The 16,575-nt window shown below is 46.9% G+C and overlaps 1 pseudogene; it reads right to left on the reverse strand.

The window, feature by feature from the left end:
- Positions 1 to 15,424: 15,424 nt before the first annotated feature.
- On the reverse strand, positions 15,425 to 15,523 carry LOC117709657 (U6 spliceosomal RNA; annotated as a pseudogene).
- Positions 15,524 to 16,575: the final 1,052 nt, after the last annotated feature.

The following is a 16,575-nucleotide window of genomic DNA, read 5'->3' on the forward strand; positions in this document are numbered from 1 at the left end:
GAGTCCCCCTGAATAAGGATACCTCCAACAAGCTAGCACAGGCCCCTGGCCAGAGAGAGAGAGAGAGTGATCTAGGCATTGGGCTCATCAGGCCTCTTCTAAGTGCTTTATTAAGTAAGTGCTCTATCTCTGAGATATATCCGCAGGCTTTTCTCCCATCCTTTCAGGAGGGTGAAAGCCGCTCAACCTGATTCCTCTCCTAGTCCACTCAATCTGTCAGCCAAAACTGTGCCCATGTTAGATTCTTTATTTCCCAAGGTATGGTAGCAGTCATTTATAATCTCAACACTTAGGAGGTGAGCCAGGTTCAAGGTTATTCTTAGCTGCATAGTAAGCTTGAGGCCAGCCTGGGCTCCTCGAGACCTTCTCTCAGAAAAACAAAACGCTTTATTGTAGACAACTTTTAAAATTGATTTAGGTAAAAATCAAAGGAAGACTGAAGATATAGCTCAGTTGGTAGAGTGGAGACAAGAAGGCCACACATTTTAGGTCATCGTTGGCTACATAGCAAATTCGAGGCCAGCCTGGGCTACATGATATCTGTCTCAAATAAACAAACAAACAAACAAACAAACAAATAAATAGATAAATAGTCAAGGAAAATATCAGATGGTGTAAGAAAAGATGGAGTGGAGGAACTTGATGTGGAAGGACCAGCCTGGCACCCTGAACCCACTTTCCACTCACACTAAGTGTGAGGCAGATGGACTTGTGGGACTTGTTTCCACTCACACTCAGTGTGAGGCAGATGGACTTGTGGGACTTGTTTCCACTCACACTCAGTGTGAGGCAGATGGACTTGTGGGACTTGTTTCCACTCACACTGTGAGGCAGATGGACTTGTGGGACTTGTGAACTGCATCATTTATTCAGTGGATGTAACCGTTGTCTCCAAGGCTGACCGCCTCAGTCGGCTAACCTATTAGTCCTAGAAGCTTCTAGCCTCCGTATAGTATTTTTATTTTATTTTATATTTATTTATTTATTTTGGTTTTTCGAGACAGGGTTTCTCTGTGTAGCCCTGGCTATCCTGGAACTCACTCTGTAGACCAGGCTGGCCTCGAACTCAGAAATCCGCCTGCCTCTGCCTCCCAAGTGCTGGGATCAAAGGCGTGTGCCACCACTGCTGGGCAGTATTTTTATTTTTAAGATTTATTTATTTATTTATTTATTTTATGTATGAGTACACCATTGCTCTCTTCAGACACACCAGAAGAGGACATCAGACCCCATTATAGATAGTTGTGAGCCACCATGTGGTTGCTGGGAATTGAACTCAGAACCTCTGGAAGAGCAGTCAGTGCTCTTAACCGCTGAGACATCCCTCCAGCCCCTTCATACAGTCTTATCTAGACCTAAATTGTTTTCAGCCTCTGAGCCTTACTGCAGTAGGAAGGACATGGTATCATCTACGAAGGATTCTTTGCCTCACCTTGCCAAAATTCTGTTTGAACGGAAATCAAGTCACACGAGAACTCACTTCCTGTATTTTCTAAGCACACTGACAAAGCCCAAACACAGGACTTCCTACAGCAGCACGGATCTCTGGGAGATGGAGAGGGGAGAATGCGCCATTTAAGAGAATATCCAGCAAGGTGGAGATGATAGATGTTACTTCCTAATCCTGTTCCCTCCCACAGAGGAGCTACCACCCCATCGGAGCCTCTGGGCAGCAAATGGAGACAATACAGAGATCAATGTGGAGTATAGCCCCAGCTAATACATCTATAGCATTGCAAGCGTGGCTCAGGGAGCACTAAGGAAGAGGGGGCAGAAGATCACAGGGGCTGAGGCCTTCAGTGAAACTGTCTTTCCTAGAAATGGCTGCAGAAGCATGGTAGTGTGAAGAGGAAAGCTTCATGGGGTCCTGTGGTTTGAGTAAGCTCAGCTCCTGGGAAATGGCACTTCCAGGAGGTGTGGCCTTGTGGGGGGAAGTGTGCCACTGTGTAGGCAGGCTTTGAGGCACTATACTCAGGCCCCACCCTGTGCACAAGAGACCCTCCTCCTCCTAGCTGCCCTGAGACAGTCTCTCCTTGCTGCCTTCAGATCAAGATGCAGAACTCACGGCTCCTCCAGCACCATGTCTGCCTGCACACTGCCATGCTTCCTGACATGATGATAACAGACTGAACCTCTGAAAGTGTAAACCAGCCCCCAATTAAATGTTGTATTTTATAAGAGCTGCCTTGGTCATGGTGTCTCCTCACAGCCATGTGAGACCCTAATACGTCCTATCCCTAGACAAAGAACTATAGGCACCTAATGACATTTGGGAGAGGAAGAATTAGAATGGGATCCCAGGGATCCCATTACAGATGGTGAAGTCATATGGTGGCTGTTGGGAATTGAACTCAGGACCTCTGGAAGAGCAGTTAGTGCTCTTAAACACTGAGCCCCGACAATCCATGCCTTTAATCTCAGTACTCAGGAGGCAAAGGCGGGCAGCTCTCTGTGAGTTTGGGGCCAGCTTAGTCTACATACTGTGTTCGAGGTCACTTGACTTATGGACATCAGACAGACCCTAGCGCCTGCCACAGCGGCAAAGAAGATGGAAGCCGAGCTTTTGTTCCTGTTCAGGGACACCTAGACCATCTCCCTGACAACCAAGATGAGAAGAGACCTGGGTGGGGAGTTCTTTAGATGCCCTTCTATGTACAGAGTAGGACAGTGAAGACACTTAGACCAAGTGCCAAAACTGAGCAAGCTGTAGACTCTTTCAGGAGGGTCTCTTCCCAAACCCTCATTGATTTTTATTCAAATTCGTGTGCATCATCCTCCTTTTCTTCTTATCCCACATGATCATTAGACAACCAAGGGTCTACCTATGCCACAGTCATACTGTTCTCCTCTACCACCATCTTCTCCACTACCAACTTCTTTCTTTCAATTAACACCACTGTGATGCTCATGTTCTGTGGTGCTCACGTGCTTGTCCTCGCAGCCCAGATGGAATTCATTCAGGAAGACTCATCAAGGGAAGTTAGGGCTGTGGCAAAGATTCAGATAGGTAGCTTGGAAGCAGGAAGCACTGGTGAGCACTGAAGACAGGATGCTGGGGTTGGTCCCAGAAGTTGGCAGAGTTCTTCTGGTCCTCCAGGAAGCAGAGCTGGTACCACGCCTGTGAAAGTGGTAAAGGCATAGAAATAGCAAGCATATCCTGCCAGGAACTGTCCAGTTTGGTTGCAAGCCTGGATCTATTATCTCTGCACGGTGGGGAAGGAGGGTTAGACAACTTTAAACTAAAAACATGGCAACTTGGGTGAGGGGTGTCACTGAGGTGGGGAATAGCCGAGGGGGACGCAGGCAGCAAGACCCATGAAGAGGTTCCCCGAAGATCACATAGATTTGGGGCCTGGGAAAAGGACAGGTCTAGGGCATTGGAAGCAGAGCTGAGTTGAAAGAGGGCCTTGGGGTCAACTGAGGAGCTGCTGGAGGGAGAGCAGATTCCTAAGGCTCCAGAGACACAGTGTGGAGCCTTATGCCTTGGAGCGGGCTCTGGGGTTGGTTAGTGGGGCATGAAACTAGACAGGGCAGGTGAAGTAACATGTCTATTAGATATGAATAATAATAAAGAAAAAATTAAGTTGAACTTTAGGCTGAAGAAATACTATTACAACTATTATGTTGGGTTTTTGAGATAGGGCCTCACTTAGCCCAGACTGGCCTTGACCTTGAACTCCTGATTCCCACGTCAACGTTACCCGAGTGCTAGGATTGCATGTACAACCAGAAAAGGCTTTAATGTACAGCATTAGTATATTGGTGTCTCATCACTTTTGTAAAAAAGAATGTAATGTTTCTAAAGGTACAGATCCAAAAGAGAAAAAAATGCCAACACACAACACAAGAGACACACACACACACAACACAAGAGACACACACATACACACACAGAGAGATACACACATACACACATACACACACAGAGAGATACACACATACACACACAGAGAAAGAGGGAGACACACACACACACACAACACAAGAGACACACACACACACAACACAAGAGACACACACACACATAGAAAGAGGGAGACACACACACAGAGATAGTTACACACAGAGAGAGACATATAAACACACAGACATACACACATATACACATACACAGTCATACACACACACACACACAGAGGCACACAGAATTGGATCCTAAAGAGATATTTGTTTTGTTTTTTTGTTTTTTGAGACAGGGTTTCTCTGTGTAGCCCTGGCTGTCCTGGAACTCACTCTGTAGACCAGGCTGGCCACCAGGCTGGCCTCGAACTCAGAAATCCGCCTGTCTCTGCCTCCCAAGTGTTGGGATTAAAGGCATATGCCACCACTGCCTGGCAAAGATTTACTTATTTTATATATGTGAGTACACTGCAGCTGTCTTCAGACACACCAGAAGAGGGCACCAGATTCCATCATAAATGGTTGTGAGCCACCATGTGGTTGCTGGGGATTGAACTCAGGACCTCTGGAAGAGCAGTCAGTGCTCTTAACCGCTGAGCCATCTCTCCAGCCTCTAAAGAAATATTTGTATATCTGTATTCATAGCAGCATTATTCCTAACAGCAAAAGGGGGGCAGTGGATAAAAAACATCAAAAGTGGGGAGCACCCTCGTGTCCATGGTGGATAAATAGAATATTTAAGCATATTAAGCCATGGAATATTATTTAGTCAGTCATGCAAAGAAACAGCTATGTTTCATGTTGTAACACAGATGAAATCTTAGGACATTAGAAATAAGATGAGGCACACACAGACTGGATGGTCCAGGAATATGTGGAAACTAGACAGCAGAAGACGGAGCAGTAGGACTGCAGCTGTCAGAGGCGGGGCCTCTGGGAGCTCGGACATCGGACAATAGGCAGAGACTTTCAGCTTTGAAAATTGAAAATGCTCTGGAAACTGTAACAAAAAAAATTTATTCTCATTACTAACTGTACACTTAAAAATAGGGTGGAGCCAGGCATGGTGACACACGTCTTTAATTCTAACACTCAGGAGGCAGAGGCAAGCAGAGATCTGTGAGTTCGAGGCCAGCCTGGTGTATAGAGAGTTCTAGGGCACCTAATGATTTAAAAAAAAAAAAAAAAAAAAAAAAAAAAAAAAAAAAAAAAAAGATGCTTGGGTGTGTTGTATATCATTGTAACCGCAGCACTTGGGAACAAGGGCAGAAGCAGCTCAGATCTGAGGTTAGCCAGGAAGATTAAGTGAGAGCATCATTTGGTAGTCTTTTTTTGTTTGGTTGGTTTTGTTTTCTTGTTTTTCCAGAAAGGATTTCTCTGTGTAGCCCTGGCTATCCTCAAACTCACTCTGTAGTACAGACTGGCCTCTGATTCAGATCTACCTGCCTCTGCCTTCCAAGTGCTGGGATTAAAGGCGTGCACCACCACACCTGGCTAGACCATGTTATTAAAAACACAAAGCACGGGGCTGGAGACGTGGTTCGGCAGTTAACAGCACTTGTCGCTCTTGCAATGGGCTGCAGTTCAGTTCCCAGCATCCATGCTAGGTGGTTCACAGCCACCTCGCAACTCCAGCTCCAGGGGAACTGATGCCTCTGGCCTCAAAGGGCAACACACACACACACACACACACACACACACACACACACACACACACACACAATCTTCAAAATAAAAGTACAGAACAAGGCCAGAAGAGCTGCCGGCTCTGCTCTTGAGGACCTGATCTGCTTCCCAGCACCCACACCAGGCAGTTCACAAGTGTTGTAACTCCAGCTCTAGAGGAGCTGACGTCCTTTTCTGTCCTTTGCAGACACTACATTCACATGCACAACCCACACACGAATCATCATGTGTAGGTTCTGCTGGGCCTCCTGAATACATGCTTTGAACCATGAAACTCCTGAGTTGTTTATATGTTTATAGGGCTGTGGGCCAACAGGAGCCCAAACCTCCTGGCTCAGCAGGAGTTTCTGTGAGACACTTAACCACTGTTTTTCTTCTTAGGTTTAACACACACACACACACACACACACACACACACACACACGCACACGCACGCACGCATACGTGCACACACACTTTGATGTTTTTTTATTCTGTCATTAGTCCACATCTCATAAAGTTTTTAAATAAAAAACGATGACAAATTTTAACTCATATTTTTTTTCTTTTTTTACTGTAGGAAAAAGAAAGCCACAGGTTCTTGAGTCAGAGTGAATGTCGTCTGGGCTGTAGGGGAAGCTGTTCAGGGGTGGACTGTGTGAGGCAGGTGAGAAGGCTCAGGGTCTGTGTTGTAAGAAATAACCCCAGTGGTGACAGTTTTCTCCCTCCCTCCTTCTTTCCTTCCCTCCTTCTCTCCTTCTTCCCTCTTCCCTCCTTCCCCTTCTCTCCTTCCTCCCTCCCTCCTTCCTTTCTCCGTGTAGCATCCTCATGGCTCACCTTCAGCTTTATACTGGGGCATCCTCAAGCCGGGCTAGCAGCCAGGACACCTGAGTTTGACTCATCCTGCATCTTGGGCTATGCCAGGAGGTGAAGAGAAGTGTTTGCCTGCCCAACCCAGGAGGCCCATCCTGTACCACAGGGACCGCTGTAGGTGTGGGAGGACCCTCAGATGACATAGGGAGAGGCCCAGGAACAGGGAAGGCCCCACCCTGCTTGAGGTCCTTGTGTTTTACTAAGCCTTCCTGGCTGAGGCTCAATGCCCACAGATGTTGGCATCCCAGACACTTGTTCCACAGAATCTCTGAGCAGGTCTTCCATGTAGCTACGGGAAAGCTGGCTCTGGAGTCCCACCTTCTGCCAGGCTCCCACAACCATTTCAAAGCTGCTTTGTTGCTAAAAGGTTAACTGTGAGCATTTCCTGGGGTCTTTTTCCCTATTTGTCCCCCAGAGGACTGATGTGTGTGGCAAAGATGACGGATTATATCAGGCCTCAGCTGGCTTCCCCAACTTGCTGTGAGGCTCCAGTAGATGTGGGGAGGCAGGCAGTCACCCCATACTGGAGCTATGTGGCCTTTAGGCCTGCCTCCTTCCTCAGGCTGAACAGGGAGTGAAGTGTGGCTTCCCAGGGGGAGCTGATGGGCTCCTTGCCCACCCCAAGCCCACTGTTCCAGGCCCACAGCTCCTAACCAGATCAGATAGGGCACGTTCCCACAGCAAGCTGCCTGCTGACTGGGACCATGCTGACGCAGGCAGGAAAATATTAACCCAGCCCAATAGGAGCATGCTCATGTGTGCACAACAGTGTGTGCCCACACATGGGAAACCAGACACAGAAGAGCCAGAGCCAGGCATGGTCCACACCTGTAATCCCAGCTCAGGAGTCTGAGGCAACAGGATTCTGAGGCCAGTCTGGAATACACCATTAGGTCCTGTCTCAAAACAAGCAAACAAACAAATAAACATTAGCTGGGTGATGGTGGCTCATGCCTTTAATCCCAGTGAGTTTCAGGACATTTGGGAGCTACACACAGAGAAACCCTGTCTCGGAGGCGGGGGTGGGGGGTGGGGGTGTGGAGGGTGGGGAAGGAAGGGAGGGAGAGAGACAGAGAGAGACAGAGAGAGAGAGAGAGAGAGAGAGAGAGAGAGAGAGAGAGAGAGAGCCAAGCCCGGTGTGGCAGTAGCTTAACTATGACCTCAGACCTGAGAGTTGGAAGCCAGGAGATCAGAAGTTCCAGGCTACTTACAGCTAGTTTGGGCCAGTTTGGGCTACTTGAGACCCTGGGACAAAAAAACTAGAAACAGAGCCAGTGAGGCAGCTCCGTGGGTACAGGCTACAAACCCTGATGGTCAGAGTCTGACCCCAGGGACCCACAGAGAGGAAGGAGAGCCAAGTCCCAACAGTTTGCCCTCTGATCTCCCCATGTGAGCTTGTCTTACTACCCCCTCCATAAAATGTAAAAATATATAATATAAATTAATTAAATATAAATATAACTCTCTATATAGATATCTAGATAGATATATCTCAGAACATCCAGATACACTCAGATACACACACACACACACACACACACACACACACACACACACACACACTTCCATTCTTCTCACACACGAAAATTCTGAGTTCTCTCCCCAGCCACCTCTGTCTATGATCGGCCCTCCTCCAGGCTTCAGGAAGCCTTCCTTGGTTGCTTATACTAGAAAGAAAAGGCCCAGGTTGTCTGGCTGGTTCCTGATGCCCATCCACCCAGTCAAACAGCTTGACATGGGCTTTTCTTTTCCTTTCTCTCTCTCTCTCTCTCTCTCTCTCTCTCTCTCTCTCTCTCTCTCTCTCTTTCTTTCTTTCCTTCCTTCCTTCCTTCTTTCTCACTCCCTCACTCCCTTCCCTTTCTTTTTTCTTCCTCCCTTCCTCCTCTCTCTCTCTTTCTCTGTCTCTCTGTCTGTCTCTGTCTCTCTGTCTCTCTCTGTCTCTCTCTGTCTCTCTCTGTCTCTCTCTCTCTCTCTCTCTCTGAGACAGGATCTCACTGTGCTGCAGCCCTGGCTGTCTTAGATCTTATTACCCACAGGGCCTCTGCCTCCAGCATGCTGGGATTTAAGGCATGTGACACCACACCTTGCTCACAGTGTAAGCTCAGCTGGCCTTGACATGAGTCTCAGAGAGAACAGGACTGGGTTTAAATTCTTATACCTCGGGGCTGGGGAGGCACTGGGGTCAATTAAAAATTATATGCACTGGTGCACGCAGACACATTCATTACCTGAATCCTATATCCACAGTGTTTTCCCCTTGGGCAGGATGCTTGATTCTGTCTGCCTTATCACCCCTGACTCCACCCCTTTCTCCATACTTGAGGCTCATGTATCCTCTGGAAAGGATAAGCACCCAGGTGGGCTAGGCAGGAAGGAATTCTGGCAACCTGTAAATGTCAGGGCAGAAGTGCATGCCAGCACTGTCACCTAGACCCCTTGCCCTCTTGCTGGGGGTGGAGGGTCCTGGTTTTGATGTTCTCATTCTAGGTGACCTTAGGAAAGGAAACTCAGTTTTCCTTCCTGAAAAGAGGAGAGAGGATGTAGGGTGAGTTCAGGAGCAGGGAAACTTGTCTACCATGCGTGAGGCTCTGAGTATGGTATATAATCTCCTGTATACCATAAAGTGAAGCCGGGCAGTGGTGGCGCACGCCTTTAATCCCAGCACTTGGGAGGCAGAGGCAGGCAGATTTCTGAGTTCAAGGCCAGCCTGGTCTACAGAGTGAGTTCCAGGACAGCCAGGGCTACACAGAGAAACCCTGTCTCAAAAAAACAAAAAACAAAAACCAAAAAAAAAAAAAACCCAAAAAAAACCAAACCCAAAAAACTCTCTCCCTCAAGTTGTCCAAGCATGATATGTGTGCACACACACAAAGTACATACACATGCATAAATAAATACATGTAATAAAAATATTTTGAGGGCTGGAGAGATGGCTCAGAGGTTAAAAACACGAACTGTTCTTCCAGAGGTTCTGAGTTCAATTCCCAGCAACCACATGGTGGCTCACAACCATCTGTAATGGGACCCGATGCCCTCTTTGGTGTGTCTGAAGACAGCTACAATGTACTCATATACATTAAATAAATTAATAAATTAATAAATCTTAAAAAAACAAAATAAAATGAAACAAAACTATTTACAAGTAGAGAGAATCTAAATGCTAGGGGATTCCAGGTTACAGAAGATCCACTCGGCAGGATGCTGGACAGCACACTGCAGGAGGTTGTGCACTACTTGTAGGCAAAATAATCTAATGACTGAATGAAAAAAGTAATTAAAAACCTCATGCCTCTGGGTGTGGCAGTTTGGCCCGGCACTTGGAAGGCAGAGGCAGGTAGAGTTCTGTGAGTTTGAAGCCAAGCTGATCTACAGAGTGAATTCCAGGCCTTGTCTCAAAACCACACCCCCTTATGTAAGTATTATTAATTTATCATTTGGAGAGTGTCAGGGGATGTGTGCCTGTGTGTTCACAGAGAAAGGGTTTGAAGATGGAGCAAGAGGTCAACAGTAGTTGTCAGTGAAGAGAAACAGGCCATAAAAGTTCTTGTGGCTCATCTGGTTTTCCGGGCAATTAAACAGTAAAAGAAAACACATTTAAAATTTTTCCCCTTTTCAAACTTTCTAGCCTAATAGATGATTATATTTGATGAACTTGTTTGGTTATGTGTCAATAAATAGTTCATATTTTCAGTTAGGTGAACAGTAATGTTCCCAGTCACCAGTTTGCACGGTCAGATTCTTAGTGTAGTACTGAGAGAGAGGTCAGTGGGTGAATGTCAACCTTCCCCTAGCAAACAGCTGGACAGCAGACAAAAATAAAATGGAAAGACTTATTTATAGTCTGGTGTGTGTGTGGGGGGGGGGAGGGATGGCACATGAGTGAGTGTTGAAATAGGGTCTCACTGTGTTGCCCTGGCTGGCTTGGAAGCTCTATGTAGATTAGGTAGTTCTGAACTCTCAGAGATCCTCCTGTGCCTCCCCAAAGTCACATGCCACCACCCAGCTGTGGGAAGTGAATAGGGGGTGCAGGTAGAGGTCAGAGGACAGCCCACAGGAAATGAATCTCTCCTTCCCCCACACGGGGCCTGAAATGTGAACTCAGGTGTCAGGCTCAGCAGAAAGCACCTGTGCCCAAGGAGCCATCTCTTCATCTCTTCATACCTCTGAAACACCGTGTGTGTGTGTGTGTGTGTGTGTGTGTGTGTGTGTGTGTGTGTGTGTGTGTGATCTAGCACCCCTCTCTGCCCTGCAGTGAAGAGCTTTCTTTCTTGCACACTGATTTAGATCTGAATCCTGGCCTCAAGCCTCTGCTTCTGCACCTATGAATCAGGCCCAGAGGGTATGGGCTCTTCCTGCTCAGTTATGAGAACAAGGCTGTGAAGGCAACTGCAGACCCTGAGGTCAAAAACCAGCCTGCTGGGGGCTGAGAGTTTCAAGTCAGCCAGTGTACATAGTAAGACTCTGTCTAAAAGTGAAAAAAATATTTATGGAGATATGGTCTTGCTCTGTAACCCAGCTTGGCTTGGAATGTACTGTGAAGCTTAGGTTGGTCTCAAACTCATGGCTACTCCCCTGCCTTGGCCACAAAAGTGCTAGAATTATATGCAAGAGCCACCACGGCAAGATTTTTGTATTGTTTGTGCTGTGCTGGGCTTGATCCTCATCCCCACGTCCACTCACTTCTTTTTTAAAGACAGGGTCTCTCTCTCTCTCTCTCTCTCTCTCTCTCTCTCTCTCTCTCTCTCTCCCCTCCCCCCATGTGTGTGTGTCCTTTCCTCCCTCTCACCTTCCCCCAAGACAAGGTTTCTCTGTGTAGCCCTGGTTGTCCTGAAACTCACTCTGTAGACCAGGTTGGCCTCGAACTCAGAGATCCACCTGCCTCTGCCTCCTAGCGCTAGGATTAGAGGTGTTGCAGAATCATGCCTGGCGATTGTTGGGCTTGATTCTAGGGCCTCATGCTTCTTGGGTAATCCCCACTCAGCTACAGCCTCAGAAAACAAAACAATTTCTAAGAGACAGACAGAATGCTCGAGGGCATCGGAGGATTTCCGTGTAGAGCACCCACACCACAATTCCTTTCTTAGGCTTCTCAGCCCCCAGCAGGTTGCTTTAGGTGCAGAAGCAGCGGCTTGCGGCCAGGATTCAAATCTAAATCAGTGTGCAAGAAAGAAACTCTTCACTGCAGGGCAGAGAGAGGGATGCTGGATATCACACACACACACACACACACACACACACACACACACACACACACACACAAAACTGAAAAACCAAAACAAGTAACTAAACAAAAATAAAATAAAGTCAAATCACCACATACACAGTAAATAAATAAAATGCAGTTAAAAAACAAGAATTTTGCCGGGTGGTTGTGATGGCACACGCCACCTTTAATCCCAGTGCTCAGGAGGCAGAGGCGGGCAGATCTCTGTTGAGTTCGAGGCCTAGTCTACAGAGCAAGTTCCAAGACAGGCCGGGGCAACTCAGAGAAACTGTGTCTTGAAAACCAAACCAAACAAAACAAACAAACAACCCAAAAAATTGAAAAAAACAACAACAAAAAAAGAAAAATGTAAGACTTGTAATTTCGGGACATGTAGTACAGCATTGGTTATTTTTGTTTATACTTTTTGTTTTTTGGTTAGCAAAAATAGTGCCTCAGCAAATCTCATTTCCTAGGATACTGCCATTTTGCAAAGTTTGTCTGTGTTCCGTATCTTTATATCTATCTATCTATCTATCTATCTATCTATCTATCTGTCTGTCTGTCTATCTATCTATCTATCCATCTATCTATTTTGCTTTTTTGAGACAGTTTCTCTACATAGCCCTGTCCTGGAATTCATTATGTAGACCAGGCTGGCCTCAAACTCACAGGGATCTTCCTGTTTCTGCCTCCCAAGGGCTGGGATTAAAGGCACACGCCACTGTCACTCCCTGGATATTTGTGGTTTTTAAAAAATTATGTGTGTGTGTGTGTGTGTGTGTGTGTGTGTGTGTGTGTGTGTGTGTGTGCGTGCGAGAAGACAACCTGTGTACTGGGAGTTTTTTTGGCTGTCCCACTTGGTCCTCCAGGCTGGTCGCAGGTGCACACCCGCCCAGGAGCTATCTCAGATCTGCAGATGAAAGACACATACACATTAATAACTCATTTTTAACCTGCCTTACTGGCTCTGTGGCTGGGCTCTTTTAAGCCTTCCATGGCTAGCGTGTCCTTACCTTCTTCACTCCGAGCTCAACATCTCTAAATCTGCCCTCAGCTCAGTTGCCTGGATACCTTCTGTGAAGCCGTTGGTCTTGCTGACCAAGACATTTTCGGGCTACCCTTCCATGGGCTGCTTTCCTTTCCCACCTACATTTTGGAAGATCTCCCCTGTAGCTGAGTCTGTTCCATTTCTCTCCCCCAAGTATCTCCATTCTCCTCCTCCTCTGTCCTAGCCTGCAGGAACCTGGAAGTCCCACCTCTTTCTTCCCACCCAGCCATTGGCCACTGGCATCTTTATTGATTGATCAAAAACTAATCAGTGTCAATGAACACAGGTTCAAAGCATCAGAACCACTTCTCTGCAAACCTGTGGGGTCAGTTTTCTTCTCCCACTATTTGAGTCCCGGGAGAAAACTCAGGTCATCAGGATGGTATGAAAATGCCTTTACTCACTCGGCCATCTCACTATACTTTTTTTTCCCCTCTTATATTTCATTTTATTTTATGTTTGTGGGTGTTTGTATGGATGTTTTGCCTGCATGCACCTGAACACTACATGCAGAGCCCACGGAAGCCAGAAGAGGGCATCAGTTCCCCTGGAACTGGAATTATAGACAGTTGTTTCCTTGTGGGTGCTGGGATTCGAACCTGGGTCTTTTGGAAGGGTGACAAGTACTCTACAACACTGAACCATCTTCCCATCCTCTGTTTTTCTTGTTTTGTTTTTTGTTTTGAGACAGAGTCTTGTCTTGTTTTACAAACCTGGCTGGCTCCATACTTGCTACGTAGCTCAGCCTGGCTTCAAATCTTTGTGCTCCTCCTACTTTACTTAGCTTCACCAGTGCTGGGATTAAAGGTGACACTATCACACCATGTGAAGACCTGGGACTGATTCCTAGTGCACAAATACACACACACACACACACAGTATTCAAAGAAACAACAAAAAAACCTTTTTTTTTTTTTTTTTTTTTTTTACTATATGTATATTCTAAGCATTGCAGATACTGTTTCTCTGAAACTCACACTTAACTGTATTCTATGTGGTAACCCCACTACTCAGAGCCTATCCCTAGGAGAAAGGGCTCTGGGTGTGTCTTCTCTGTGCCCAGTTATCTGCATTGGTCCTGTCCAGACTAGTGTAATCCATTATTCTGATCCATCCGTCCCTCCCTCCTGGTCCCTAGCTTCCGGGTTTCCAGCAAGGACCACCTTCCAGCCTGTCAGCTCTCCCAGGCAACCCTCTGCAAACACATGCCTCACTGGCCCCTCCACAACTCCACTCCACAGTGTGGCTACTAGCTGGCGCCCTCTGGGCAGCCCAGGGCCTAGCTTCCCATCTCCCTCCCACTATTCCTTCTTAGTACCCCTGCACCCCAAGGTCCCAGCCCTGGTCACTTGCTCATTCTTTGACTGGGCCCTCCTCTGGAGTTTGCTGGAAGCTCAGGACCTCAAGGATGCAGGTAGTAAAGAGGCTTCACTCTGGTCCTTGCTTAGATCCCTTTAGAGGCTGCTTGGTCCTTGGGATAGCATCAAAACCAGGTAGAGCATTCCCTGGTGACCCCAGCCCATTCTATACCCTCTGTAAGCCGGTCTCCATCTCCAGGTTAGGTTTTCACAATCCTCGGCTTTAGGCAGCTTTAAGAGTCATCCTCTTCCTGTGGAGGATTCAGCTTCTACGTCACCCTTTTCTGGGAGACACTTGCCTCTCTAGACTGGATATATTCCAACTCTCTTTCTAGTCTAAAGATTTATTTATTTATTTCATGTCTGTGAGTACACTGTCGCTGTCTTCAGACACACCAGAAGAGGGCATCAGATCCCATCACAGATGGTTGTGAGCCACCATGTGGTTGCTGGGAATTGAACTCAGGACCTCTGGAAGAATAGTCAGTGCTCTTAACTGCTGAGCCATCTCTCCAGTCCCCCCTTTCTAGTCTAACAGCCAACTTCTGGCTTCATATAAGATCCCAGCTTCATTGATTTGACTCAGAGTCTCTCTGTGTTGCTCAGACTATCTTCAAACTTAACACTCTGCCCCAAGCCTTCTACACCCAGTTTCGTAGCTCCCTTCCTCCCCCCCCCCAAAATGTTTCTCTGTGTAGCCTTGGCTGTCCTAGAACTTGTTCTGTAGACTAGGCTAGCCTTAAACTCAGAGATCCACGTGCCTCTGCCTCCTGAGTGCTGGGATTAAAGGCCAGCACCACCATCACATGGCCCATAGCTCACTCTTAGATTCATCTATGACTGGACAGACTCATAGGGCAGTGATGAAGGCAGGTGTCCCTCTTTCCCAGGGTGCAGCTCTCATTTCCTGGAATAAACGCTGTAGTCTGAACCCACTTACAGTCTGCTAAGGGACTGAGCCAGAACCTTTAGCTGCTGTGGCCACAATTGGGAGCTGCTGGAAGAGCTGTCGGCAGAAGGATGTGGACCTGCTAGGAAAGTTTCAGACATGGCTTGGTCTTTGGCGCCCTCTAGAGGACAGTGTTTTCCTCTTTATACTGTGCTAGGGCTCCTTTTTCTTTTTTCTCTTCTCTCTTCCTCTCCTGTCCTCTTTCTCTCTCCTCTCCTCTCCCCCCTCTCCACTCTCCCCTCTCTCCTTTTATCTCCTCTCTCCTCTAGTCCCCTCCCTTCTCTTCTCCTCTCCTCTTTTTCTCTTTTCCTCTCCTTTCCTTCTTCCCCCCATAGTCCTGGTTCAGTTTTATTTCCCGACACAAGTCCAGCCTCTAGAATATTAAAAGGAACTGTTCCAAAGCTCAATTAAAACACAATTTACAACAAAATATGGAGCGCGTCTTAACTTTATGTCATCCTTGAGCAGGGACCATACTAATCTCTGTGTTGCTCCAATCTCAGGATATGTGCTGCCAAGGGGAGTGAGCTCCCTTCTCTTTCTTTTTTCTTTTTAAAATTTATATAGCTTTTTTTTTTTTTCAAGATTAGTGTTTCTTTGTGGAGCCCTGACTGTCCTGGAATTCACTTTGTGGACCAGACTGGCCTCAAACTCAGAGATCTGTCTGCCTCTGCCTCCCGAGTGCTGGGATTAAAGGCACCACCGTGACCCAGCCAGTGAACCCCTATGCCCATTCTTTTAATATGGTGCTTACACACATGGCAAACTTTCTATATACTAAGCTACTTTTCTTAACTCTGCCCCATACTGCTGACTCCCTGAAACTGTTTACTGTAGCAAGGCAGGAATACTAGTTTCACCTGAATGGAGGTAGGTGTTTGTGTGTGTGTGTGTGTGTGTGTGTGTGTATGCATGTATATGTGTATATGTGTATATGTGTGAAAAGAACAGGCCTCTGCAGGGTAGTGGGCACACATTTTAAACCCAGAGCTCCAGAGGCAGAGGCAGAGGCAGCTCCAGAGGCTGGCCTCTGACTTTGAGGCCAGTGTTGTTTACAGAGTGAGTTCCAGAGACAGCTAGGGCTACACAACAACAACAAAAAAACCTGCCTTAAAATAAAATAAAATAAAATAAAATAAAATAAAATAAAATAAAATAAAGCTAGGGTCTCAGGCAGCCGTAGCCCAGGCTGTCTAAACTTGCTATGTAGTGGAGAATGACCTTGAACTCCTGATTGTAGGCACATGGCTCTTCATTTAGTCTCTGAGACACAGTCTCACGTATAAAGCACTGTCTGGCCTGGAACTTACTATGTAGACCAGTCTGACCTCATTCCCCCTGCTTTCCAATGCTGGGATTACTGTGTAGTGATGGCCTGGAATTTCCTAGGCAGCTCAGGCTATGCTCAAACTCGTATTTCTCTTGTCTCTGCCTCATGGGTAAAGACACCTGACACCCTGTTCAGTGATCTCCAGAAGATGGTCTCATTCCCATACAAGACCTTTGAACAACCACATCTTCTAACTTGGTGCTGTGAGTCTCCCTGGATTTCCTGCCTCCTGCCCACCTCTCCGTG

The sequence above is a fragment of the Arvicanthis niloticus genome, chromosome 5 (genome assembly GCF_011762505.2).
Source record: "Arvicanthis niloticus isolate mArvNil1 chromosome 5, mArvNil1.pat.X, whole genome shotgun sequence".
Taxonomy (NCBI): Eukaryota; Metazoa; Chordata; class Mammalia; order Rodentia; family Muridae; genus Arvicanthis; species Arvicanthis niloticus.